The sequence below is a fragment of the Dama dama genome, chromosome 19 (genome assembly GCF_033118175.1).
Source record: "Dama dama isolate Ldn47 chromosome 19, ASM3311817v1, whole genome shotgun sequence".
Classification (NCBI taxonomy): Eukaryota; Metazoa; Chordata; class Mammalia; order Artiodactyla; family Cervidae; genus Dama; species Dama dama.
The window spans coordinates 45,274,158-45,300,854 of NC_083699.1; positions in this window are offsets into that span (position 1 = coordinate 45,274,158).

A 26,697-nucleotide genomic window follows, 5' to 3' on the forward strand; every position below is an offset into this window, starting at 1 on the left:
CCTAAAGGAGATCAGTCCTGGGTGTTCATTGGAAGGACTGATGTTGAAGCTGAAACTCTAATACTTTGGCCACCTGATGTGGAGAGCTTACTCATTTGAAAAGATCCTGATGCTGGGAAAGATTGAGGGCAGGAAGAGAAGGGGACGACAGAGGATAAGATGGTTGTATGGCATCACCGACACAACGGACATGGGTTTGGGTGGACTCTGGGAGTTGGTGATGGACAGGGAGGCCTGGCGTGCTGTGGTTCATGGGGTCGGTCACAAAGAGTCAGACACAACTGAGTGACTGAACTGAATGGATGGGCATCTTGGTCAACCCAGCCAGCAAAACTTAGGGATCTGCTCATTTAAGTGCTCTTCTTTCTCTGTGCCCTGTTTGGGTTAATATTACATATTAAAACATTTAAATTATGAAATAGTTCAAATATGCAGAAAAGTCTAGAAAATAATATAGCAGACATTCTTGTCTTCAGCATCCAAAATTACCATACTTTCTTCAGCTTGACTTTATTTCCTATCTAAAAAAATAGGGGGAAAAAAAGTTGCAGCCTTGTTTACAAATTACCCACAAACACAGGAACAGGTAAATAAATGTGATGTTCAGATGCAAATAAATGCCACCTAGCAATTGAAATGAATAAGCCAAATCAATATTTTGAGGGGTAAAGGCAAATTGCAAGTGTAAAAGAACAATATAATAGTATTTATGTACCTGTTTTACATTTGTTTCCAGAACTGTTCCCTCAGGGCTTTAACCTTGCCTCAGTGCATTCGTGGTTCTTCCCACCCCGTCTCCATTTCCAATCTCAGAGATTTTTCTGAGATGTCATTTCATCTCCTTACAACTGATTCTCTTGGCACCAGCCACCCACCCACAAGAAGTCTATAACTCCATTCAGGGATTTATAACAATCTTCTGCATGTTAAAGCATAAACTATGGGCCTTTCCCCAAGAAAAGAACTCATCGTACTTATTTACAAATATTATAATTCGTTAGACCGAAATTGGTCTGGTAGCACACCAACCCCTGGTTATTTGCCTGGGATGCCTTCAAACCTCTTTGAGTCCTAAAACCTAAAGAAGATTGGTGACACCAGGTTTTGATGAGGATGGCGAGGCAGGAATTCTTGGGCCTTACTGGTGGAAGTGCAGGTAGCCTGGTGGAAGCACTCTGCAAGACTCTTTAGCAGTATTTACTATGAAGCTACCTCTGGTTTTTATGACCCCAGTAACTCCACCCTCAGGAAGATCCCAACAGAAATGTATCCACAGGGATAAGAACATACTCAGCAATACCATTCAACACAAATGCCCATCAATAGTCAAACAGATAAGTAAATTGTGGTATATTTCTATAGGGCGGTGTAGAAATACACAAACTGCATGCTCACACCAGCATGGATGGTCTTGTTCCTAATATCAGAAAAGGAGAGCCCAACACAGAAAAGTACATGTGCATGAGTCCATTGTATGGAGGTCAAGAATTATCAAAATTAAATCCTGCTACTCAGGGACCAGGGGTACATATTTAGGTGATGGGAGGAGTGAAAATCAGGGAGGTGGTTGCCATATAAGTCAAGACAAAAGTTATTTTGAATGGAAGAAAGGAAGGGTGACAGGAAGAGGTGCTGGGGTGCTGACAATGTTCTGTAACTTGACCTGAGTGGTGGTTTCACAAATACTCCTTTTATAACCATTTGCTTTCCTGGTATGTTTTACTGTTTCTGTATGTATCAATATGTTGTTTTAGTGGTTTTGAAAATCCCATGTATCACAGCATCTTGATAATTTTACAGTGAGAAGGCAAAGGATGGTTTGCAGGATTTTTTGGAGAAAACTCAAATTCTCAAATGCCATTCTGGCAGTAGTTTTTCCCACAAAACTTTCATTTCAGGCCCTAGGAACAACATTTATTAGACCTCTTCACTTTCAAAAGAGGGCTTTTTTCCTTTTTTTCATTTTCTTTTACAGAAAAGATTTGATCACTTAACTGTCGTGTGTTACTACAAAGAGAGTAAAAACAGAGAGAGTGTGCATTCCCACCAGGCACCCCCTGTTCATAGTGCACCCTGTTTAAGTCACAGATCCTGGGGGGCCCTGGGAATGATTGATATCCCCCCAAAAGTGCTAGGCTTATCAATACAGTGATAGCCAACAGAATTACTTTGTCCACAATTTGCACAATTTGTTCATTCCCTTGCACAGAAGAGAAGTCGGTCAATTTTCTACCTAGGAAGATGAAAACCGGCACATTGGATAGAGGTTTTCCAACTCTAGAGCCTGTGGGAGTAATCACCAACCCTTCTTCCATCCCCTGGCCATTGTCTAAATTGCGGATTGGCACATGTTTGAGAATCTTTAAATTCTCCCTCTCCCAATGGTCAAACAGTCAATTTTTTTCCTTCCAAAGTATCTTTTGATTCTGTCTTTTACTTTTAATTTCCTCAGGTTAGCACTGGCCAACCTAATTCCTCATGTGAGTTATTGCAAAAATCATCTACCTGTTCTCTCTAAAGAACTCCTCTCTTTCCAGCTTTGAGTCCACTGGTGGCCATCCATTGCTCCCTGTCAAGTCCAGACCCTCACCATGACTCAAGGTGCTTCATGGCCTGGCCCCTGCCTTTTCTCTTCAAGCCTTACCTCCTACCCATCTCTTTATATATCTGCCCACTAGTGACTCCAGACTATGTACTATACCCGCTCCCCCCCCCCCCCCGCCCCCCCGCAGCAGGGATGTTCTAACTATAGTGCTTTTTCCTGATAGCCCCTCCCCCTGTCCCCCTCCACCATCTCTCTAGTCCCACTCATCCTTCTAGACCCAGTGCAAATGACAGACCCTCCAGAAGCATTCCTTGATGCCTTTCAGCCAGAACCTATTCCCCCCATTTCTCTGCATCTCTCTTGTCATCTTTATCAGAGTCTGCCCTGGCTGGTATTTACACAGCTGTGACTGCCTCTAGACTGTAAACTCTTGAGAATAAGGAGAGTGTCTTACTTACCTTCTGATCCTTAAAGTCTGGCATAGAGCCTGACATATCCTAGTGATTCAGTAAGTATAAATGGTTCTGTATCACCCACTTGAGTCTGTATTCAGTGGAGAGGACTTACATGGCACCCTCTTTTCCTGACATTCTGACCTGGTTCATCCCAAAGCAAACGGATAAAGCAGAAGTCAGGTGGAAGACACCCGATATTGGAACAGCACAGAAGACTATTCATTTAGGGTGCAATTCTGGCTGGACGCCCACCTGAAATAGACTTTCTCTGCCCCAGTCTGGGACTCGAAATATTCTGACAAGGTGAATCAGGACAAGAAGAAGTGGAAAATTTTTCATTCACATTTCACTGAGAAACTTGAACTAGAAATCAGTGTTTCAGGCCCAGCCTGTCTTGTTTTCCCAGACAGGACTCCCCAATCCTCCAGTCAGCCCTGAAAGGAGCTGTAGCAGGAATAGTACAAAGTTGCCGGGAAGGCTCTCATGTGGCTTTCCCTGTTAGGAAAACACCATCCCCCTCTGTATGCCTTCAGAACACAGATTCATTGAGAATCTGACTTTCCGTCCAGGCATTTTTCAAGGGAAAACTCATGCGTAACTGCTGTTGCAATACACATGGTTAATTTCCCTTGAGTCTTTGAAGCTTTCTTTCTTTAATAAATCATCCTGCGTGATCGTGTGACCTGAGACCTGGAAGTGGTTTTGTCTTGGTCCCAAGCTGTGGCCTCCAGAGGGAAAGACTCTGTCCCATTTGGACACCCACATGAACGCACACGATGCTGCCTTATTCTTACACAAATAGGCAGACCAGATGGAGTTTCTACAGTCTTTCATTGATAGGCCTTTTCAAGAGCCGAGCAGGTACCTGACAACCTATCCACCTTGTAAATTAAAAGGCACTGGAAACGACTATGTTGAGAGAGATACTGAGAGCTGCAAGCATGGGCAAGGACATGCATGGGAGCCTTGGAGAAGCCCAATGACAGAGCTGGCAGAGAACGAAGGAATTGTCCTTGATAAACCTCTCAATTTACAGAGCCAATCACAGATATCCATGGAAGAAAATCTTGTCCCCAGTGTTTTCTAAGGACTGTCTCTTAAGATCACTGGGGGAGTTGGTCACAAATGCCACCTCTGGCCCATTCTAGACTCAGTCTCTGGGAACTCCCAGAGGAACTAGGGTTTTAACTAGCTTCCATGTGATTCTGATATGTCCCAAATTTCAGGAAGCTGTGCTAAGCATTTTGGCCTTTCTGCTTGGACACCAGCTGGGCCCAGCCTTCTTATAGGCCTCATCTGGCTCTGTTTGCTTGTCCCTCCATTTACTATCAGTCAATCCTGGACTTTCTCACCCCCAGATCATTTCTCTCCCCTGACAATGCTCTCCCCAGCCTCCTTCTCCAGCCCCCCATCTAAGGCTTCTGGCACCCAAACTGCCAACATTCACCCCCACCATCTAACCCCAGGAGTGTTTCAGCTGGACAGGGCCCCAGAAAGGATCTAATGCTGCCTCCTCCTCCTGTTCCCCATCTATACACGTTCCTCCCTCTGCTTCCCTTTGTGTATTAAGCAATGACGTTATTCGTGGAAGCAATAACACCTGCTGTCTCCGGAAGCCGGAAGCACCATGTGGTCTCAAGAGGGGTCTGTGAAATGATAAGGGCTTTTGAATTTGGGGACTTGCTCAAGGCTTCTTATAAATTGTGTCCTGGGGTTATTTAAAAGGAAGTAACCATTTTTCTAAGTGTCTCTGCAGACTTTGGTGTATATGGTTTAGAGCTTTTGCTAAATTCATGCAATGAAGCTTTGGTTGTTATAATCTGTTTCCTCCACCCACCCACTTCTAGCCATCAACCATTCATTTAAGTGAAGGTAATTTTGAAATTCCTTTGTGAGTGATATTTACTTGAAAGCAGATTGGTCTAGCCTTAAAGGAAGCACAGAAGCAGGATGGAAACTCACGGCTGTGGCAAGCTGAGTCACATTCCTGCTTTACTTTGTGCAGCTGTCATACCTGGAGGACTTTACTACTTCTGCCTAGAACTTCAGTTTTTTCATCTGAAAAAGGATTGTCACATCTTCCTTGCAGATTAGTGTTATAGAGTCTAAAGCACAGTAAATATGCCGATGCTGACACGTAGTGAACATCCCTCTCCTTTTTCTTAATTTCACAAACTGCAGTTTCAGATCATGTGCTGCAGAATTCCTACATCTGGTTCCCTGGGTTTTAAGACCCTTCCTGGCAGTGAGAGGATCCTTCTGGAAAGGACTAAAAGTCGTTGAAGAGAGAAGAGTAGTTTGAGTCATTATCATTGAAATGACAATTTTACAAGTAAACACGTGGAATGCATTCAGTCATGGTGACTTCCTTAATGCATTATTGACCTGAGTGCTACCACTGGGCTAAGTCACTTCAGTCGTGTCCAACTCTGTGCGACCCTATGGACTGTAGTCCACCAGGCTCCTCTGTCCATGGGATTTTCCAGCAAGAATACTGGAGAAGATTGCCATGCCCTCCTCCAGGGGATCTTCGAACCCGGGTCTCCGACATTGCAGGCAGATTCTTTTCTGTCTGAGCCACCAAGGAAGTCCCATGTATTATTGACCAGAGATGTACTAATATGCTTTAGGGAGTGATGCAATTAACATCACTGTGTGAAGTTGTTGAGAGCTTAAAATTTATCAAGTTTATTATACAACTTATGATTGCAGTTATCATTCACATTTTGCTCAGTAGGTTTTTTTTTCCAAACTCGTTTATATTATAAATGTAAAACTTTCAAAAATGATGCATCATGAAATTTTCAGTGAAGAAGAATTTTCAATGAATTTTATGTAGATACTTTCTCTGATTATCAGAGTGACATATATACTAGTGTCTTAGAAGATGACAGTTCTTGAGAATATAGTTATGATTCAGAAGACTGAATATTAGATCAACAAAAAGACAAAGAAAAAAAACAACCTTAGTGATTGTTTCTGATATGGAAAGTGAAAATGAAACTCATGGTGTGGGAGAATGCTCCTTTGCTTCTACAGAAGAGTGGATTGAAGATAACATTTTACGAAATTTGGAAGAGTTTACAGAAATGTCAGGTATAACTATTGAATGTAGCAATGTGCAAAGTGTTAGTGAAATAACAAAATTAATTTTTGGTTGACCAAAATAAAAAATCATAAGCCTTAAGCATTAGTTTCTGCAAAAATCCTCTGGTCAGTAATAAGAAAGACAGGGACAAATTACCTGAACTAGACTAGATGACACCCAAGATTCTTCCCATTCTTATTATTCTGTGATAGCCAATTTGACATGGTATCCAAGGCCATCATCATCACAATCAAATCTAATAGGGTTCATTTAATATTATTCCACAAAACCCCATAATTCTTCTAAGACACTCAGTTTACCATGTTCCACGAATATCATGCCCCTTCCTGCCACTGAACTTCTGATTCTCATATCTCCATTCTTCCTTCTTCATTCCAATATTAAATTCCACCTATCCTTGGAGGCCCTTTTCTGTCAAGCTCCTCCTACTTCTTCAGCTGAGGCCCACCCCACCAACTTCTCATCTGCATTTCTCTTAGGGTGCTAACGTTCAACTACCTTGTGTTATGTGTATGGGAGAACATGTTTTTCCAGTCTGAGGACTCTAAAGATGTGTAGTGGATCTCAAGTTTATTCAGAATTCCCCCGGAACCTGGTGAAAGTTGTCCATGGAATGTTTACCGAATTGAGCCAAGGAATCCCAAGGATTAATTCACATACATTAAATCTCAGGCTTTATTATTTTTCTTACTTAGGGTATGTTGGTATCAAGGATCAGATACCCTCTCAAACAATTTCAAATGAAAAGAATGGTCACTGAGAGGACACAGGGGGCTATCATTGACCTCCAAGGACAGGCAGGGTGTAATGTTGGGTCACAAGGGAACAGAAGAGGCTCTCTGTCCTTTCAGAGCTACAGGATCTTGTCTCTAACTCTTTCTGCACATCAACTCCATTCTCCTCTTGGCAGACTGGATAGATCACTCTACAAAACTCTTATTTTCTCTCTTGCATAATATAGGTTTGCTGTGATTCCTGCTTTGTCATACACAGTACTAGCTACTCTCTCAATAATGCAAGATCTTTCACTTCAAGCATACTTGTAACTTGAGTGACTATGTCTCTCCATTCAAATTATTTCAAAAAAGAAACTGAGAGGCTTGCCCAGACCCCAGCCCAAACTCATGTGTTCATCCTTGGGCCAATCAGCCAATAAAGAGCCATGGTAAATGATACAGGCCCTGATTCTGGGAAAGACTGAAGGCAGGAGGAGAAAGGGTGACAGAGGACGAGATGATTGTATGGCATCACTGACTCAATGGACATGAGTTTGAGCAAGCTCCAGGAGATGGTGAAGGACAGGGAAGCCTGGCATCCTGTCCATGGGGTCACAAAGAGTCAGACATGACTAAGCAACTGAACAACAACAAAAATGATATCAGTAAGACCTCCTGGATCCCACTCTTCCATCAAGAAAGAAGTTTCAGGGAGGTCTGCATTGCTTTTCAATGACTGGGCAATGGTTGGACTGTCATACCTAAATGAATGTAATACAACAATGCCTACAAAAAGCAGTGAAGGATATGGAGACTACAGTTCGAGTCTTCAGTGTGGACCTACAAGTCAAAGTGTTGGCTGTTTCCCAGTGGTTTCACAGGAGGCCCTTGGATGCTGCTGAATTTGGGTCTCTGGAGCTGTGGGAACTTGTGGGATCAAGCCGCTTGAAGGTTGGCTCAATCTCCGTTAGAACATTCCATTTGTATTTGTGTTTCCTTCCCAGGAGACACATGAATGGAGTGGAGAGGCCAGGCTAGGTGGATATTTTCCAGTCTCCTCTCCTAGTAATCAGCAGCAATATTACTCAAGTTGACAAGGTGAGGACCTGGGGGCAAAGGAAGAGAGTGAGTATGAAGGGTGAGGATCCAAGGATTCAGAAGCATACTCACTAAGTCATGTAGAAGATGCTGGAAGAGGACACTGAATATCAGTTAAAGCAGGTTCAGGCTAATGCCACAAGCTGATGCTCGGGCACTATGCCTTCCTTCTGAATCATTTTTTTCAGCATAAGACATGCTGTGGTATCTTCTGTCTTAATCCTCCACTGAACTCTTTTATCCCTCTCCATAGACTACCCCAGTTTTCCATTCAACTGATTATATTACCAAATCCACAATCCCTCTGGGAGAGTTTCCCACAGAACGGGGGTATTCGTTCTTTGCCACAGAGATTTGGTAAGGTGCAGAGGATGGTGCTTTGCAGGAACTTCAAACACCTTCAGATTTACAAACCACTGCATCTGCTTTTATTATCCTCATTTACTTAAACATTGAAAGACTAATACCTTAGTTTCAAGTGGGGAAACTGTGTGGCACCTCCACCATGGTCCCCTTTCACTGTGTTCTCCCCTCTGTCTTCTTCTTCTGCCTTCAGGAGACTCTTACTCACCTTATGCCCCACTGAAAAGTCTCTTCTTCTGCAAAGCGTTCCTTGACTTCATAGCCTGAACAAACCTCTCCCTCCTCTAGACTCCTATAATACTCCCTCCTACCTCTCATGAAGGTAGCATTTATCATGTTCTACTTGGGTCTCTCTGACAAGCCTGAGTGATCTGTGGTGGCAAGAACCACATCCCCTTCATTTTTATGGTACTTGACTCCTATTGCCTCTGAGGATTTGTTGAAAGAAGACCTGTGCTCTTTTATCCCACTTATTCTTTGTGGGATATTCAGCAAGACCCAGTTTCCCTAAAACTTAGCATGTGCATCTCTAAAACAAGGTCAGAAATTAGTTTCACCCTGCCTACTCAAATCCCAGGAGACTAGTGATGGTGAAAGCTTCACAAATCTCAAAGAACTACAGGGGTGTGTGGGGATTATTCTGAATGCCGACTGCACTGCTTTCAGGGATGCCTGCTGACTTGGCCCAAGACAGAAGGACATTGCAGCCATGCATGTTTTTGTTTCAGTGGTTGGATTACAAATCGTGAGTTGCCCTGAATACTGATGCCAGATGTACCTGCTTTGCCTGTGTGGATCCTTCCTTAGTCCTGGACAACAACCTCACAATAGCACCTGCCTAAAAACTTAGTTTGTCTTCTCCCAACCCGCAGGGCACTGGTGTGTGAAACAATTCTTCTCAAGCCTTTCATTCATTCATCCATTCACTATTTCAGTGCCCTTCCTACCTGAGACAAGCAGGAGATGCAGAGTAGGAGGTGGTGAGCACTGTAACAAGGCTTAGCAAAACTTCTCAGGAGAGAGGGAGGACCTGTAGGGAACTCCGGAGAGCAGCTTCCTTGGGAGGCTAACTGCGCTGCCTCTTCAAAGACAGGACTAACCAGAAGCCCCTGAGGAGGATGGAGAGGGCTTTCCTTGCGGCTAACAACAGCTTGTGCAAAACCTGAAGGTGAGCGAGAACTGGGTATGCTCAGGGCATAACAGGTTGTTCAGAGCCGCTGCAGTGCAGAGATAAGGGGTGCGGGGGCAGAGATAAAGCCCGCACATGACGCAGGAGCCAGACGGGGAAGGATCTGAAGAACCGCGACTTAGACCTGCTGGGAGAGATGTCTGAAATTCCACCGCTAACACTTGCCGGAGGTCAAGCAGTTAGCCTGCTTGACCAGGAACATGTCCCAGGCTCCCGGGGCCGTGCTCTTTGTACGTGCTCTGACGTAGGTGGCGGCTGCCTCTGGCCACGCGCCAGCGCGAGCCCAGAGCCTGGGCCGGGGAGGCGGCCTCCAGCGCCGGCAGGTCCTGGTGCTGCCCTCAGAGCCTCTGAGCTGGGTCGGAGGAGCCGCCAGGAGGCCGGCAGCCCACGGGGCTCCCAAGACACCCATGCCTTCCCCTCCCTGGTCAGTTTTCAGTTTTCCGAAAGCTGCATTGGTTCAGGGGGCCAGGGAACACCGATCAGGACTCCCTGCCTCCCTAGGCGGGGGCTCTGCCCTTTGTCATCCCTCCCGGCATCGGGGTGGGGGTGGCGGATGGAGGGTGGCCCCTGCCGTGTGAAAAGCGCCCGCCTCCCGCGCCCCCGCCCCGCCTCCCTGCCCACCCGCAGCCGTGAGCCGGCTTCCAGCAAGGAGCCGGCAAGCCGCACAAAGGAAATGGCAAGAGGGTGAGTCACCCGGAGGCCCTGAGGCTCTCACTGCCCGGGCTGCAGCCCACAACAGGACCTTTGTGCTGCTCTGCGGGAGAACCAGAGGGACAGCCTCGGGGAGGTGGCATTTCTGGGCGCTAACGCCCGGGAGAGGGGGAGGAATCTCCACCGGAAGGAGGATCAACCTCTCGGCGCCGCCACTCTGCAGAACCATGGCTGGGGACGCTCAAGATGCCGCTAGAGAGGGACCCGTGTACCATGTTGTCCAACTGCTGTCCCCTCCAAGAGTACACTTTAAAGGCAGAGGTCTGTCCCCTTCAGACCTCCTTTCACTGTGGGGCGAAAGGCTAGAGGTCTGGGGCAGAGTCATTCAACTCTCTCTTCCTACCACAGTCCTTAATACAGCACTGAGAAGATGCTGGAGATGGATATAGGATGGATGGATGGATAGCTAGCTGGGTAGGTGGGTGGATGGATGGACCAACAAACAAGTGGATGGAATAATTCATTCACACAAGTACAGCATGTGAGCAGCTCATCCAACACTCTTATTTCACAAATGGGGAAATGAAAGCCCAGGACTTGGGAAGGCCTGGAGCCAGATCCCACAGCCAGTAGGTGGCCGCTCTAGATTGTCGGTACCATGCTGCCTGGCCTGCTTTGCTCAATCATGTAACTGCTGTAGTGTGGCCCAGGAAACACGTGGAGGGCAGGGTGGATGTGTGAACAGAAGTCAGGGTGGTAGAAGTCCCTGTGTGGATAAGACAATCACCAAAGTTAAAGTCAGGTCCTAGGGACTTACTGGTGAGTGAGGGAGAGAAACCAGAGCAATGGAAGGCAGGGTTCCAGGCTGTAAGGTGATCTCAATCTCTTGGCCTAGGCTGGTCCTAGGGTTTAGTAATATGGGGGGAGAATGAGCATTTGTTAAGGACCTCGTGTATGGCAAGCATGAATATTTACTCCTTTGCACAACCCTGAGGGTGGTATCGTTACATACAACGGAGACTGGGAGACCAGTGACCTCTGGGACACTCAGCTGCCAGCTCTGTCAGGGCTCAGAATGGCAGTCACCTGGTGGGGCCATCATGTGACAGGATTGGGTTCTCAGCGAGGCAAGCCCAGACACTGAGTGTTTTCCTCAGAGGGGGTCCACCTCTCAGGACTAATTCACCTCACTGTCAGTATCTGACATGTTACCAAGAGACTGAGGCGCAGAGGATCTGAGCTCTTCTCCTGGAGAAAAGGTGAGTCTACAAGGCTGGCAGGGGGCACGGAAGCAGAAGGAGAGGTTAAAACCCAAGCCAGGCAGCTCTGATCACCTGGGGCCCTCGCTTCCACAGTCGGGTGACCTGCCCTGAGCGGTACAGCTGAACCCCTGAAGCCAGGCACAGCCAGGGCAGCATGCAAAGACAAGGCCTTTCTCCATGGCCTTTTCTTTCCCAATTCCCTTGCCAGTCATACTCACCACACTCCTTACAACAATCTTCTTTCAGTTCAAACCAAATCAATAGACTAGTCAAAAGCTTCAGACCAGCTGTTACAGCCACGCTCTGGGGACCACACCCTGGATGCCCTGATGAGATTCAGACGGTCCAGAAGTCCTGCCGTCTCTTGGCAGACCGTGGCTTAGACAGATGCAGCCCATATGTGGCAAGCATCACTCCCCACCTCTGGCATTTCCCAGTTCCTTACAGAAGCTGATTTGAATTTAAGGATGAGGACACTGGACTTCCACCTCCACAGACTTCCTAGATTATCCAGTTTAAAGATGAAGAGTTTAGAAGCTCAATAACTTGCCCAAAGTCCTGCCAAAAATAATGGCCACCAAGATTCAAACCCACTCTATTGTGGACAATTCCCCTCAAGACTGTTAACAACAGTTGTTGTTGTTGTTCAGTCACTAAGTCATGTCCAATTCTTTGTGATCCCCTGGCCTGCAGCACATCAGGCTTCCCTGTCCTTCACTGTCTCTCAGAGTTTCCTCAAACTCATGTTCACTGAGTTGGTGATGCTATCTAACCATCGCATCCTAATGACATTAAAGGCCACCAATGGCTGAGGGCTTGCTGTGTGCCAGGCATATGTGCTTGGCACCTTACATAGGTTTTTTTCACATACTTCTCTCAGCAATGCCAGAAGACTCTTCTCAGTTTCATTTCAGAGGTGAGACATGAGAAGCAGGAAAGAGACTTGCTTCAGCCAGGGTGACAGTCCAAGTGCTGAATTTCCATCCAATCATGACCCTCTCTACCCAAGCTCTTTGCCACCCCACTCCAGGGCAGAGTTAAGCAGGATGTCTGCAATAAGACCCCCCCCCCCCCCACAACAGTACTTCTGGTCCTGTCCTGGGGAGGAGAAGCCTGCAACTTGGAGCAGGAGAGGAAGTAACAGCAGGGTTACCAAAGTCCAGAGACTCCCCCTCTGTGTTGCTGGTCTAGGGTTTAGGTCTGTATCAGCTTCCCAGAGAGGGACAGTTTCAGGCTGCCTGACTTCTGATGACTAATACATTGATTCACCTGTGAGATACACCGGCCAGAGGAGGTTGTGTTTCAGAGCACCGGCTGGGTCGGAAACTCTGTCCCTAGCTTCCTATTCTTGAGACTTTGGACATGTTACTAACCCACTTTGAATCCCAATTGAAACTGGGGGGAATAAAGTCAACCTGGTGGGGTGACTGTGGCTTAAAAAAGTATTTGTGTGTGAAATGCTCAGTTCAGAGGTTGATGTTTAGTAGGAGTTCAATAAATGGTAATCCCTCTAATTTTCATTATTACTGTTAAAACTGGACTTGGTCAGCTGATAAGGTCTTCTGCACAGTGGGTGGATCACACATTCCAGGCCAGAAGGCCGCTTGCTAGGAAAGCCAGGTAAGAGGGCAGGGCCTGAGCCCGCAGCACCTGATAGCAGGATGAGGGGTGAGGGCGTTGGACTCCACTTCCTCAGACTTCCTAGGTTATCAGTTTAAAGGTGAGGAATTCAGAGGTTCAGTAACTTGCCCAAAGTCTCCCCTAAATAACAGCAAAAATATTGAAACTCACTGGTCCCTCCCACCCCCAGGGTATTTCTGCTTGAACCCCAGTGCTGGAAGCACTCTTGCCTTTTCCTGGATGGAGCTGCTCATCATGACAACACTCTCCTGTCTCAGTACTCTCTTCTGACTGAAAATCAGGCCTGGAGCCACCTCATCTTTGCAGCCCCTGGAGGGTAACATCATGTGCCCCCTCTAAGACCCTGATCAAATGTACCTTTCTGTGTGAGGCCTCCCCAGCTCCCCTAGGCAGAGGTAGACCAACCACATGCTGATGAGCTCATCACAGTGTCTGAGACAGAGAGCAGAGGCCCACAGAAGTGGCTCTTGTCTTTCTGGAGCTTGAAGTCTAGTGGGACAATAAACAAAGCCCAGAAGTAAACCCCATCATTACAGTTTCTGGTAACTGCCCAGAACGGAATAGGCAGCATAATGTAATAGACAATAACTCTAGGAGTGATGGGGTCGTCAGGAAAGGCCTTTCTGGGGAGGTGGCATTTACCCTGAGGCCAGAAGGATGAGATGGAGCCAACTTTGCCAAGAGCGGGGAACAGAGGGTTCCCAGCATAAGGAACAGCTTTTCCCTCCCCAGGAGGGAAAGAATTTGGTCTGTTTCTCATTGAGAGAAAATCTGCTAGAGCAGATGGAGGGGCTGGGAGGAGGCGTAGCAGTTACACACAGGCAGAGGCCTCACTCTTCTGTGTCCCAGCTTGGATGTGTGATGGTGAGAATAAGACTGTGTTTTATTGAGCATCTACTATGTGCCACATCTACTATGTGGAGGCACTTTCCATAAACTCTCAGTTAATCTTCACTCTCCTGCCACTTCTGTCCACTACTCGGGGTCCTTCTCTGTGCTCTCATCTTGCTGTCTTGTCAGTACTCCTCTGCGGGCTTGTTTCCTGTCTATTCTATCCACTCCATAACTCTCGTTAAACTCTAAGTGCCTCTGTAAGGTGTCCCTAGACCCAAATACCTAGCCTGGAACAGGGTACTGCCACGTCTGAGGAGTTTTCAGCATCACTGCCCTTCGTCTGGTCCTGAGCAGTTATAATTTGGGGAATCAGTGAGATACTGAAATGTTTCAGGTAAAGTTGGTAGGAAACACACCAAGCATCCTGATGTAATGATTTCAGAAAGCCTCAGTTGCATCAGTAGCATGCCCAGAAATATTACTTAGGTCAGCCAGTTTCAGGATCTTCTACCCAGGGAGCTAATCTCACCCCTTTGTGTGTTGGTGTCTATTGCAAAGCGTGGCAGTCCCAGACTGGCCCCCTGATGGTGGGGGTCTAGACAGGCCATCGGGACCATGCTGCAGAGAGCAGGGAAGAGTTTGCACCACTCAACACACTCACAGAGCACCTACTACATCCAGACCCAGGCAGATGTTCTGTTGAATATAAAAATGAATTCAGTGTCCTTAGTCGCAATATTACCAGGCTGACTGTACACAGTGTTCTGATGGCAGGACCAGTTGCACCTGGTGATGGGGAGGTGAGTGACACAGCAGGGGACAGATCTCAGAGAATCTTGAATGCCAGGCCAAAGGCTTTGGACTTTAGCTTCTAAGTAATGGAAAAGCAGGGAACCCAAAGTGCAGTTTTTTTTAAACTTTTTTTTTGAGAAGAGGCCATTGCTGATAGGTCTGTTTTGAAAGAGTCATTCTGGGGAAAAGTAAAGAAAACAACTGACAAGGGTCTAGGAATAATTTTTAAAAACTGTGCTCAGAGGATGGCATCCCTGATGGTAGGGGCTTGGAGCAGCCCACTTCATTCACAGTGTGAGCAAGCTCTGGGTCTGGGAGACACAGAGAGATCAGAGAGGGATCCATGTTGAGGAAGAGGCTGGGGGCAGGGGTGCAGGGTGGCCAGGGTAGGACTGTTGCTATGGAAACGTCAATCAAAGTTTACCCAGAAACCCATGGTAAATGAAAAAATACTGGCCTGGAGTTGAAATCAGGTTCCAATCCAATTTTAGTCACGATAAACTATATAACTTGGAATAAGTCACTTTATTCTCTGAATAACTTTCTTCAACTGAACAATGGAGAGTACAACCTCCAAATCTTGAATTGTAATAGATAAAAAGATGTGAAAGGCACTTATTGAATGTGAGTATACAAGGTCTTCTTCCAGGTGGTCACTTGGAATGAATCTTTTTCCTCCTTGCATGTTCCCATCTTTTTTCATCACATGACCTTAGACTGAGCCCTGTGACTCCTTGGGCCCCTCTAGCTCTAAACTTCTAGATTTCTATGACAGATTAGGATTTTGTCAGATTAAGTTGACTCAGGTCTACAGAACGCCCAAATGGAAACTATTCTCCTAAAAAATATCATAGTCAGGTCTGAATAATAGAGCTATGTTGCATATTTAACACATATTTTACCAAATCTCAGCAGACTGTGCGATGTATTTTGGCTTGATTTTCAAATAAAAATGTTATTTATTTCTTAAAGGCAGACAGTAAGGAAAAGGCAATTTTGTTCTCTGGTCATTAAAGATGGGCTATATAGAGTATCCTTCCTGTAGGTCTTCTCACCCTTTTCAGCTTGAAATTTTCTTTACTGAAATTTACCACAACCAGTGGAAATGGTTTGTTTTGAAAGTACAACATTGAGAAAAGAGAGAGAGTGCCACCGGAAAAAGGGCAGATGGAGGGAATGCGCAGCCACCAGACAACTTTTCCAGGCTTGTTAGAAAGACACTGGCATCTCTTTGCGAGAACTCTGACCAGATATGATGAAACAATAGTGACCTGGAGCCAGGGTTCTGCATGGCTGGCCGGGCCAGCACCTTCTGTGCACGGAGCCTTAGTCTCCAAAGGAGCAGACTGTGTGTGCTCCCACCTTCCTGCTTGGGAGCAGGAGGAGTTGGACTCAGAGGTTCTCTTGTTTCTTGAATCACCAAACCAGAGTTCAGAGATCTAAAACAGATGTAAGATTATCCCAGTGTGAAGGGTATAGTTAATTTATGGAACGGATGCTTCTACTTGTAAAATCTTTACTGTGCTTTTCTGTCTGACTTGGGGGCAATTTTGGAAAAGAATATCGAGGTTGAGGAATGCTACCCTCACTTGAGTGGGGGAGGAAATACAGCGTAAGGATGTAGAAGAGAGAGATTTGGCCTCAAGAAGACTAAGAGAGAGAAGCTCCCCAGGGACCATTGTCTTTTCTGGATGCTCACGACAGGGGTGCCAGAACTCCACACAGGTGGCCAAGGATGGTATCCCAGCCTGGATCCTCACAGCAAGCAGCTCTACAGCACAAGCTGGTAGTTTATCTGGGGACTTGATCCCAAGAAACAGGAGAGAGGCTGGGGAGGGCAAAGGGGAACGAGGAAGAGCCAATCTGAGGGTCTGTCCAGCAGGAAACCAGAGCTTGAACCTGGGGACTCACAGAGAACTTTGAAGGGGGTATTTATTGACCACTGGCTCTTACTGAGCACAGGTCACCTCATGGGTCGTAATCCCCCTTTCCCCTTCTATTTCCAGATTTTCTCCAGTGTCGGAATGGAAAAATTGATTTCCTCATGCACTCTGCATGATGATGGCAGAGGAGCCTAGGGGCAAGAAGGGAGAGAAAGGAGGTGCTGGGAGCAGTTGCAGCAGAGTGGGGGTGGAAGCAAGTCCTGGCTGAAGTAACAAGAAGGGCTGACAAGATGAAAGCACTCAGCAAGTTAGAAAAGTCAACACTTATTGGCAGCAAGTGATGATGCACTCACCCGGTCACAACTGGACTCCCAACCCACGGATGGGGAACAGGGTAGTTTTCTGTTTAATAGTTTTAGAAGATTCTAGAAAGACAATTTTCTTAGAAAGGAGGAGAGAATGGAAGAAAAGACAGAAGGGAGGAAGGAAGAAGGAAGGAGGGAGGGAAGGAAAATTGCTAGAATCTCAGGGAGATGCAAATTCAGTGGTAGTCCTAGTATTAAGTTGCTCAGTCTTGTCCAACTCTTTGTTACCCCATGGAGTGCAGCCCTCCAGGCTCCTCTGTCCATGGAATTCTCTAAACAAGAATACTGAAGTGGATAGCCATTCTTTTCTCCAGGGGATCCTCCTGACCCAGGGATTGTGGGTCTCCTGCATTGCAGGCAGATTCTTTATTGTCTGAGCCACCATAAACAAACCTAGAGTTTTCTTTTTGTATAATTGCAAAGCTAATTCATGCCTAAAATATTCCAACACTTAGAATATACAGTGAATAATTTCTGTTCTATCCCAGATCTCAGTTTCTCTCCCCAGAGGTAATTACTGTCAAGAGTTTCTTGTGTATCTGTCCCAAAATATTTTATGCATATGAACACATGTATATTTCATTTAAAAATCACAACTTAAAACACATTTTCTGTTTTCATTTTCTGTTTCAAGAACTGTTTCACATGAGCATGTGTAAATCTAACTCATTAAAAAAAAATTCCTACATAATTTTCCAGAAGGAATTATTTAATTAGTCTCCTTTTTATGGACAGGTAGTGGTTTTTTTCTTTTTTTTTTTCTTCACTGATTACAATGAACTGTTGAATATTCTTGTGTGTCCTTTGTACGCAGATGTAAGAAATTTCACATTTCTGGGAGTGACCAAAAAAAGTGTGTGGTTAAACTTTGAGCAGAGATTGCAAAGTTGCACTTGAAGGATTCTTGCAGATGTGTCCCTGGGGAGGAGAGTGCCTGCTGGGATTCCCAGTTCTCAACCCTTGGTGATCTTTACGAATCTAGTAAGTAAGAAATGAATCTCCTTGTACTTTAATTTGCATGCATTTAATTGTGAGTGATACCCAACACTTTATCCTGTTTTTATAAACCAAGTGTTTTTTCTTTCTGACAGTGCTTGTTTAAGAGCCAAAATAGCAGACACATGTATGGTTGGTGTGTAGGCTTTGCCTGAATGAATCATGATTGATCTAAAAACCTGTTGTGCCAGACCTGGTGGGGAGAACAGGGGGCAAAGGCGATACAGCCCCTGTCTGTAGCCCTTAGGTCACGGAGGGGGGCATCCAGATACCAAGCAAAGGTAATAATGTGCTTCGGTGTCACAGAGCATTTTGGAAAGTGCCCCACAGACAGCACGCTAGCTCTCTGACCTGCTGCACCTTCCCAGCACAGCAAGGCGGGGTGGGGGGCGGGTAGTTAAAAACTAGAAGACAAAGGCGATGGGGCAGAGTGTTCTCAGTAGGAGGCAGTGGGGCCACAAGTGTGAAGTCCCCAAGGTGACAGACAGCATTAAATGACAGAAATTTGGAAGGGGTGACAGTGGGGGCAGGGAATTAAGAGGGAAGCTGGGGAAGGAGGAGAAGAATTAGAGCCATGAACTAGCCCAGTTTGCCAGGAACGGAGAACCCAGGACCTTCCTGGCTCATCTGGACGAGTGTATCACCCCAGGGGCTGAGGCTGCAGGAGGGGGCTGCTGATTAACTGTGCGAAGGATTTGGGACTTTTCATCTTAAGGGCAATAGTGAACAGTTAGAGCTTTCAACAGAGAAGTGATATGTTAGGGTCGAATTTCGAGAGGTTCGGTGTTGTTTGGAGGAGGAAGGAGGGGATGGTGTGGCCAGGCTGGAGCCAGGGAAGGAGTTTACCGTGTCACAGGTAAGAGCTGAAGCTGCCTGGAGCCGGGTGGGATTGGCAGTGAAGACAAGAGCCATGGGCAGACTCAGAACTACTTAGGAAGGAGACGCAGCAGCGAGGTTTCAGGACAGACTGCTGTGGGGGTGAGGGAAAGAGGGGGGAAAGAGTGGGGGAGCCCCGGGCCGTGCTGGTGTTCCCTGAGACGTGGAGCAGCGGCTGTCAGAGGAGCAGCCTGGGGTGGGGGTGGGGGGTGTTGGGAGGAGGGAGCAAAGGGGTCAGAATTCAGTCTGTGGAGGCGAGGGGCCTGAGAGACATGCTCACGGTCAGATGCAGGAGGCGGTTTCATTATCTGGATCTGCAGTTCAGGAGAGAAGATCAGAATGGACATACAGCTTGGGGCAACTTCACCTTAAAAATGCTTCCTGGAGTGTGTAAGAACCCCCACGGATGGGGAGGAAAGCCTGATTTAAGGCTGCAAAGATAATGACATTCATTAAAAACAAACTGAAAAAACACTTTTACAAAAGCTCTAAGCAATGCACTTTAGAATAGCTTAAAAATATTTAGTAAAATTGTCTTGTATATGTTTTAACAGGCTCTGCCAGAGCCTGTATGTATATGGAACGAGGGGTCAGAATCTGGTAAGACTCTTGTAGATACCCTTCAGGTCACAGGCTGCTTGTCAATAAGTTTGTGCTCACTGGACACAGAGTCAGGAGGGAGAATCTGAGGGTGGAGACCTCAGAACACAAACACACAACATCCTCAGCTGCCCAAGCCAGGAACGCTGCTGGCCTGGGGTCTGGTGACCAGGACCCTCCCTGAGATGCAAGCTCTTGGTGGAGCCAGGGTCTGTTAGAACCCGAAGATGTCCTCATCCCTGACCACAGTGAGGCCCTATTTTGCTGTGAAAGTGCTGTATATGTTGTGAGAGAGCAGGGCGCTTGCTGCACAGATCTGCAGAGACCAGCAAGGCCATAAGCTGACAGGGCTTGAGGAAGCAGGTCACAGACATCTGCTCACCAGGGCCGCAGGCTTGCTCCCTCCCTGGAGGCACGTTGCTATACGTCTGCTGAGGCTCTGCGTCCACTGATCCCAGCTAACTTTGGGAAGTTCTCCCCATGCACTTGTCACTGCAGAACAGGCATCAGAGGCCTGATCTGTGCAAGCAGACTGCCCGGGAGGATTGCCAAGGGAAGCGAGGGAAGATGAGGAAGTCCTGCTCATCAGAGAAGGTATTGACCCCCTTTCCCAGTAGGCAAAACGAGATCAGATCCTTCAGATGTGTACAGCATCTTAGTGGCATCATGGACCGTGTTCCCTTGTCAGAGAGGAGCATATTTGTCCAGCGTTTCTTGGCCAATAAATGATAAAAATGGGACTTGGTCCTGGGTCTTTTCTATTACTTCACCATCCATTCAACAACTGCTGTTTCCTGAGCCTTTGCTAATCCTTTCCACTGCCCAGGACACAAAGAAGAGCAAAGCCCACAGCCACCCTCATGGGCACTGTGCAGACACCTTCCTCAGTGGGCATCCCAGCATCCTGCCCTGGACCAGCCTCTCACAAGGACCCCCACCCCATCCCACCTGGGCACCAACACCTCATTCTGTGGTGCCCCCTGCATAGACTCCTCCTCACCCACCTGGGGTCTGACGGTCTGCAGGGCTTCCCAGGTGGCACTAGTGGTAAAGAACCCACCTGCTCATGCAGGAGGCATAAGAGACTCGGGTTCGATCTCTGGGTCGGGAAGATTCCCTGGAGGAGGAAATGGCACACGGTCTCTCCTGCACATGGTGCCACCCTCCCACATGGACAGCTTCCTCACTCCCATGGGCCCCAGCCTCACCAGGGCTCCCACCCCCTGTAAGAGCCTCCTCCTTACTCTGGTTAACTCTGCCCTTTTGCTCTGGGCACTGCTCAGGTGTGGAGGCCTCCTTGGCTCCACCTCACTCCATTCCTTCTGGACAGAATTTTCTGGAAAAGGGAAGACAGCTCATTCTTGTGGTCTCTTACTATACCCATCCATCTCCATTCTGTAGGTATTTCCATGTCCCCAGGGCTAGTTGAGTTCTCCAGTTCACTGAGGTCTTTGTTGGGTCCCACCAAGTCTCCCCTGCCTCTGATCCTGTTTCCGTACCATCTTTGATGACCCAGATTTCTTCAAGTGCCAAAGCTGTGGGGTTCTGTTGGAAAATGTGAAAGAACACCTCTGATCACCACTCTGCTTTGTCACCCCCTGCGGTGCTGTGGGCCCTGCATGTCCATCTGGAGTCAGACAGCTGTTCCAGGGTGTATCTGGAGTAGGCAGCTTGTGCCAACCTCCCCACACTGGGCTGGAGACAAATCTGAGTGACAGATACCATGTTGTGTGTGGGATTCCCAGCCCTCATCTTCTTAGAATCTGTACCTACCAGACCAAGCTTGCAATGCCCTAACTCCTGTTCTCTTATGATAAACCTCTTAGGGGGCTGCTGAGACCCCAGCAGGAACGGACTTCTGATTGCCCATTGCCACACATTCTAGATATTTCTAAACTCCAGCTGTGGGTACAGTTTGCCCTGAAACTGGACCATCTGCAATTATCTGGCTGAGATAGCTGTCCTTAGACTGTTTCCCTCTCCCCTTCACTGTGCTCCATATATGGTGGGTCCTTGTTTTGTTACCCAGCCATTGGCTAAGACTCTTGCGGTTCTGAGGAATGAGGACTTGAAAAGGATCATGGACGAGACAGACCAGAGCCCATCTGCTACAATTTAAGTCCACGCACACCTGAAAGGCCACCTGGGGTGTTTTCCCTTCCATCTACCTCAGCCTTTAGCCAGCCCAGAGGAAATTAGATTCTGTTTTCTCCTTTTATGATGAGTTAAGGAGGAATAAGATGAAGGGACATTTAAGCTACCTGTGATCAGGTAACTTGTCTATGGAGATTTATCAGACCATGGCTAGGTCTCCAGGGAGTGTTGGGAAACCTTATTGGGAACAGACACCGAGTCTTGGAGAAGGTTTCATTGGCCGGGATCACCCAATTCCATTGTTCCATTTGCCATCCTTTTCAATTCCTGGATTCTAACTCAGAGTGGTCTGTTTTTAAAAGTTGACAAGAGAAGGCACACTCCCAGTTTATGAGCGTGTGGAGAGAAAGCTCCTCCTGCAGAAGGGAACAGAAGGAGGGTGGCCCAACTTAATCCGAGCAAGTCAGGATGCCTCCGCCCCATGGAAGTCCTGCTGGGAGTCCCAGGGAGTGACTCTGTCTGCTCTGGGACTTCCCCTCTGTCCCACAGGTGCCACTGCCATACTCAGCAGTGAATCTCTGGCCCAAGAAGTGGAGGAAAGTGGAGGTGGAGGGAGCATCTGTTCTTGGGCACCTGTCTTTGTAGCTCCTGGGCAGCAGGAGCATGTAGCGGGAGGGGCACAAGCTCACTGCACTGCCCTGTCCCGGGTGCCATCCCTCCCAGAGCCCTTACAGCAGGGCTAGCCAATAGGACCTTCTGCAGCACTGGACACGTTCTATATCTGTGCTGTCCAACAGGATGGCCATTTAGCCATCCATCTGTGACTCTTGAGCCCTTGAAATGTGGCTGGTGTGGCAATGAACTGAATTTTCTATTTTCTTTCATTCTAATTAATTTGCATTTATATTTACATAGTCACGTGTAACTAATAGCTACCATATTGGACAGAGTGGCCCTGGGCAAAGCCCTGCTCTGCTGGTCACTCTCATCTCACTCAGGCGTTGCTAGTGATGGACTGGATTCCTTGAGGCACCGAAAAAGTGGCTTGTGGGTGAGTAGAGAAAACACCTCTTCCTGAATTATGCTCCGTGACAGGGGTCCCAGAGAGTGCTGTTCCTGCCTTTTTGGAAAAAGCTAGCTCTTTCTGAGTACTTACAGTGTCTAACTTTCCACTGGGTATATGAGACCTCAACAGGGTCTGGAGTTGGTATGCAGGCTCCAGAGACCTGTGACTAAAGCATCCTACTGCATAGACTCCCCAGCCCTGGGCCATTTCTGCTCAGCAGACACCCTCTCCCAGGAGCCCCTCAGCATCCTGCTATACCGTTCTCCTCCCAGGTCAGAAAACCAGCTGCTTTCTTCAAGAAGCTTTCAGACTCCTGAGAAGACACAGACATTGCTTGGCAAAGGAGGAAGTAAAACACCTAAGCAGAGCAGGGCAGCCAAGGAGAGGGCAGCCAAGGAGAGAGCAACTCTCTCTGGAGCCGTGGTCCTCAAAGTGTGATCACTCAACCACAGCACCAGCATTAGCTGGAAACGTGTTGGAAACACAAGTCTGCTCAGACCCAGACTGTTGAATCAGAAATTCCAGGGGAGGAGCCCAACAATCTGTGTTTTAACGAGAATTCAGAGGCTCTCAGAGTGTGGGAACTGTAGGGCGGAGATGGGTGGGGCAGAGGGAATAGGGCTGACTTCTCAGAAGATCCCAGAACGAGCTTCCGGGCCCTGAAGAGGAGCACAGGGCAGTGGGGAAGGAAGGCATGCCTCCGCACAGGCCCGGCACCACATCCCACAACTGTATCCACACTCCCCATACCTTCTGATACATATTTAATAATCTTGGAATCACAATTTTGTAGATGTTACATTGTTTAGAGTAAATGGCAAAGTATTCTTCAGAGTCAAAATTGCTTTTTTTAAGCTTTTTATTTTGTATTATTTTATATTTTATTTTGTATTTTGTAATTTATTTTGTAAATTAATAATGTTGTGATAGTGTCAGGTGATCAGTGAAGGGACTCAGCCATCCATATACCTGTATCCATTCTCCCCCAAACTTCCCTTCCATCCAGGCTGCCACATAACATTGACCAGAGTTCCCTGTGCTATACAGTAGGACCTTACTAGTTATCCATTTTAAATATAGCAGTGTGTACATGTCCATCCCAAACTCCCTATCATTCCCCCTGGGAACCCTAAGTGTGTTCTCTGACTCTGTGAGTCTCTTTCGAGTCAAAATTGCCTTGTAAAAGAGTTCTTGGTTGCACCTGATTTTGTGTTCTAAATGTAAGTAAGGATTCTCTTTATGCTATTTTTGAAAGTTTACAAAATTTATCTAATGAACTCACCCAGTCTCTTTCCTTTGACTCCTTTAAAGGAAAGCATATAACTCTTAATGCAAAATGTCTATTCAAAGAAATCAAAGATGTATAGCTAAGGCACTGCTTATTAATAATCCTCTTCTCTTGGACATTTATTTCTTCATCAGCTCTATTTCCCCTGCAATCCACCTACCCACCTTCTCCCTCTAACCCCCTATATACTTCCTGGCATTGAGCAAGGAAATCAGGCAACCAACTTGCTAAAACTATATAAAGGTAAAGATGAAGATCTAAGTAAGAGACTTCCTGGCTTCAGTGTGCTTTTGTGCATGGATGACATGTGGAAATTTCATGGTTTAGTGAAAAAAGCACAGGTGGAATCCTAGCTTCGCCTCTTACTAACTAGTCATTAAGCTCTAAGTCTGTGCTTCCTCTTTTCCATGCCTTTTACATGAGGCTAAGGATGTGCTGTGAGTGTTACATGAAACAATCACGTGTGAAGTAGCTGACACTTAATAAACACTATTTGTTTCTACCCTCCTTTTCTTCTTCCAGGATAAACACGGGGAACATGAAAACATCTCAGACTCTGAACAAGATTACTTTGAGTCTAAGACAACAATGTACTATGACCTTGGGTGAATTATTGAATGGCTCACCATCCCAGGTTCCTCATCCTTAGAATGAAGGTGGGAAAAACCATACCCATCTCAAAGGGTCATCCTGAGGATTAGGAATGTTGATACATGCCAAGGTCATGAAAGAGTACCCAAAGAGAGACCACAGCAAGCATGGAATGTAGGTTAGCTTGTGTTACTGATGTTATTATTATCCTCAGTTCTCAACTGTTTCGGACAATGAGATTGTCAGGGCAGTGGCCTGTAGATAATGAAAATCTTCCCATGCACTGAGACCTCTAGGGCCTTGAGCAACCTCTTAGCACTACAAAACTATTTCCACGAAATAAACACTCCTGTTCCCTCCAGAACCTCTTTCTCATTCCTTGAATTTTAAAAATTATATATTCTGATGAGTTTTGATGGTTTACCTGATCTCTATCACAGGACAGCCATTTCCCTACAGATCTCATTTGGAGTAAATAATTTTGGGGGAAAGGGAAGCATATTGATCAGTTGATCAGTTCTCTCACTGACACTTAATAAACACTATTTGTTTCTACCCTCCTTTTCTTCTTCCAGGATAAACACGGGGAACATGAAAACATCTCAGACTCTGAACAAGATTACTTTGAGTTTCATAAAAAAAATTAGGATGACAAAGCCAAAGAGTCTAATTTTATGCTAGTTCTCTATTTTCTTTTTAAATTATTATCATTAATCCCTCAAAAAAACTGTTTAACTCAGGTCACTAAGGGCTTCCCAGGTGGCACTAGTGGTAAAGAACCCGTCTGCCAAGGCATGTGACATAAGAGATGAGGGTTTGCTCCCTGGGTTGGGAAGATCTCCTGGAGAACCCATTTCAGCATTCTTGCCTGGAAAATCCCATGGACAGAGGAGCCTGGCAAGCTACAGTCCATGGGGTCACAAAAGAGTTGGACATGACTGACACAGCTTAGCACGCACAGGTCACTAAATTAAATAAACTGAACTTTGGTCAAATGGTTTGGTGGGTCGAAATACTGTTCTGAATGAAAACTTGTCTTTAGATTGGGGCATGGGCTATTTTGATAGGGAATTGTTGAGGATATAGATAGATTTCCACTTAGAGAGTCTTGGCTTACTTTTCTTACCACTGAATTGCCTGGGATGGAAATCCCAAAGGTTCTCCATAGAAGTGAATATTCTCCATTGATAACATTTTATTCAGAAGTAAGAGGAAACCTAGCCCTTCATCTCAGAATTCTGCATCCCTTTGTCTCATGTTTTATTACTTAATCCCAACTTTGTTTTTTGGTTTTTGTTTTCCTTCCTCCAAATCAAGCAACATGATTTGCTCATTTATTGCCTCTTAAAGGGGTGCAAATAGCCACCCCACTTCCAGATCCATCCACTCCTGCAGGACTCTTCCTAGGACAAACCCACCTCCCCAAAGCCACTCTGCCCCAGACATCTGATGTATGTTACCTGACATGGTCTTTGAGTTCATGGTGGTAATTTAGTAGCTAAGTCATGTCCAAACCTTTGTAACGGCATGGACTGTAGCACTCCAGGCTCCTCTGTCCATGGAATTTCCTAGGCAAGAGTATTGGGGTGGATTTCCATTTCCTTCTCCAGAGGATCTTCTGGACCCAGGGTTTGAACCCGCATCTCCTGACTGGCAGGTGAATTCTTTACCACCGAGCCAGCTGGGAAGCCCACGGTCTGAGTTCAGTTCAGTTCAGTTCAGTTGCTAAGTCATGTCCAACTCTTTGCGACCCCATGGACTGCACCACGCCAGGCTTCCCTGTCCATCACCAACTCCTGGAGCTTGCTCAAACTCATGTCCATCGAGTTGGTGATGCCATCCAATCATCTCATCCTCTGTTGTCCCCTTCTCCTCCTGCTTCAGTCTTTCCCAGCATCAGGGTCTTTTCAAATGAGTCTGAGTTACTCATCTATAATATTCAGAAAACATCCTACTGCTTTATCAAAACAGAGTTCTTTGTGTGTGGTTCCCAACTCTGCCTACACACTCGAATGACTTAAATAACCTATCTCTTACTAAATGCAGAGATGAGGCCCCATGGCCACACCAATTGAATTACATACTGGAAGAGTGGGGCCCATGCATCAGCATTTTCAAAGCTCCCAAAGGATAGCTGGGACTGAGGCTCACTACTATGGAAGGACAAAGCCTAAGTGAGTCTTTGTTGTTGTTCAGTTGCTAAGTCATCTCCAACTCTGCGACCCCATGGACTGTAGCACACCAGGCTTCCCTGTCCTTCACTATCTCCCAGAGTTTGCTCAA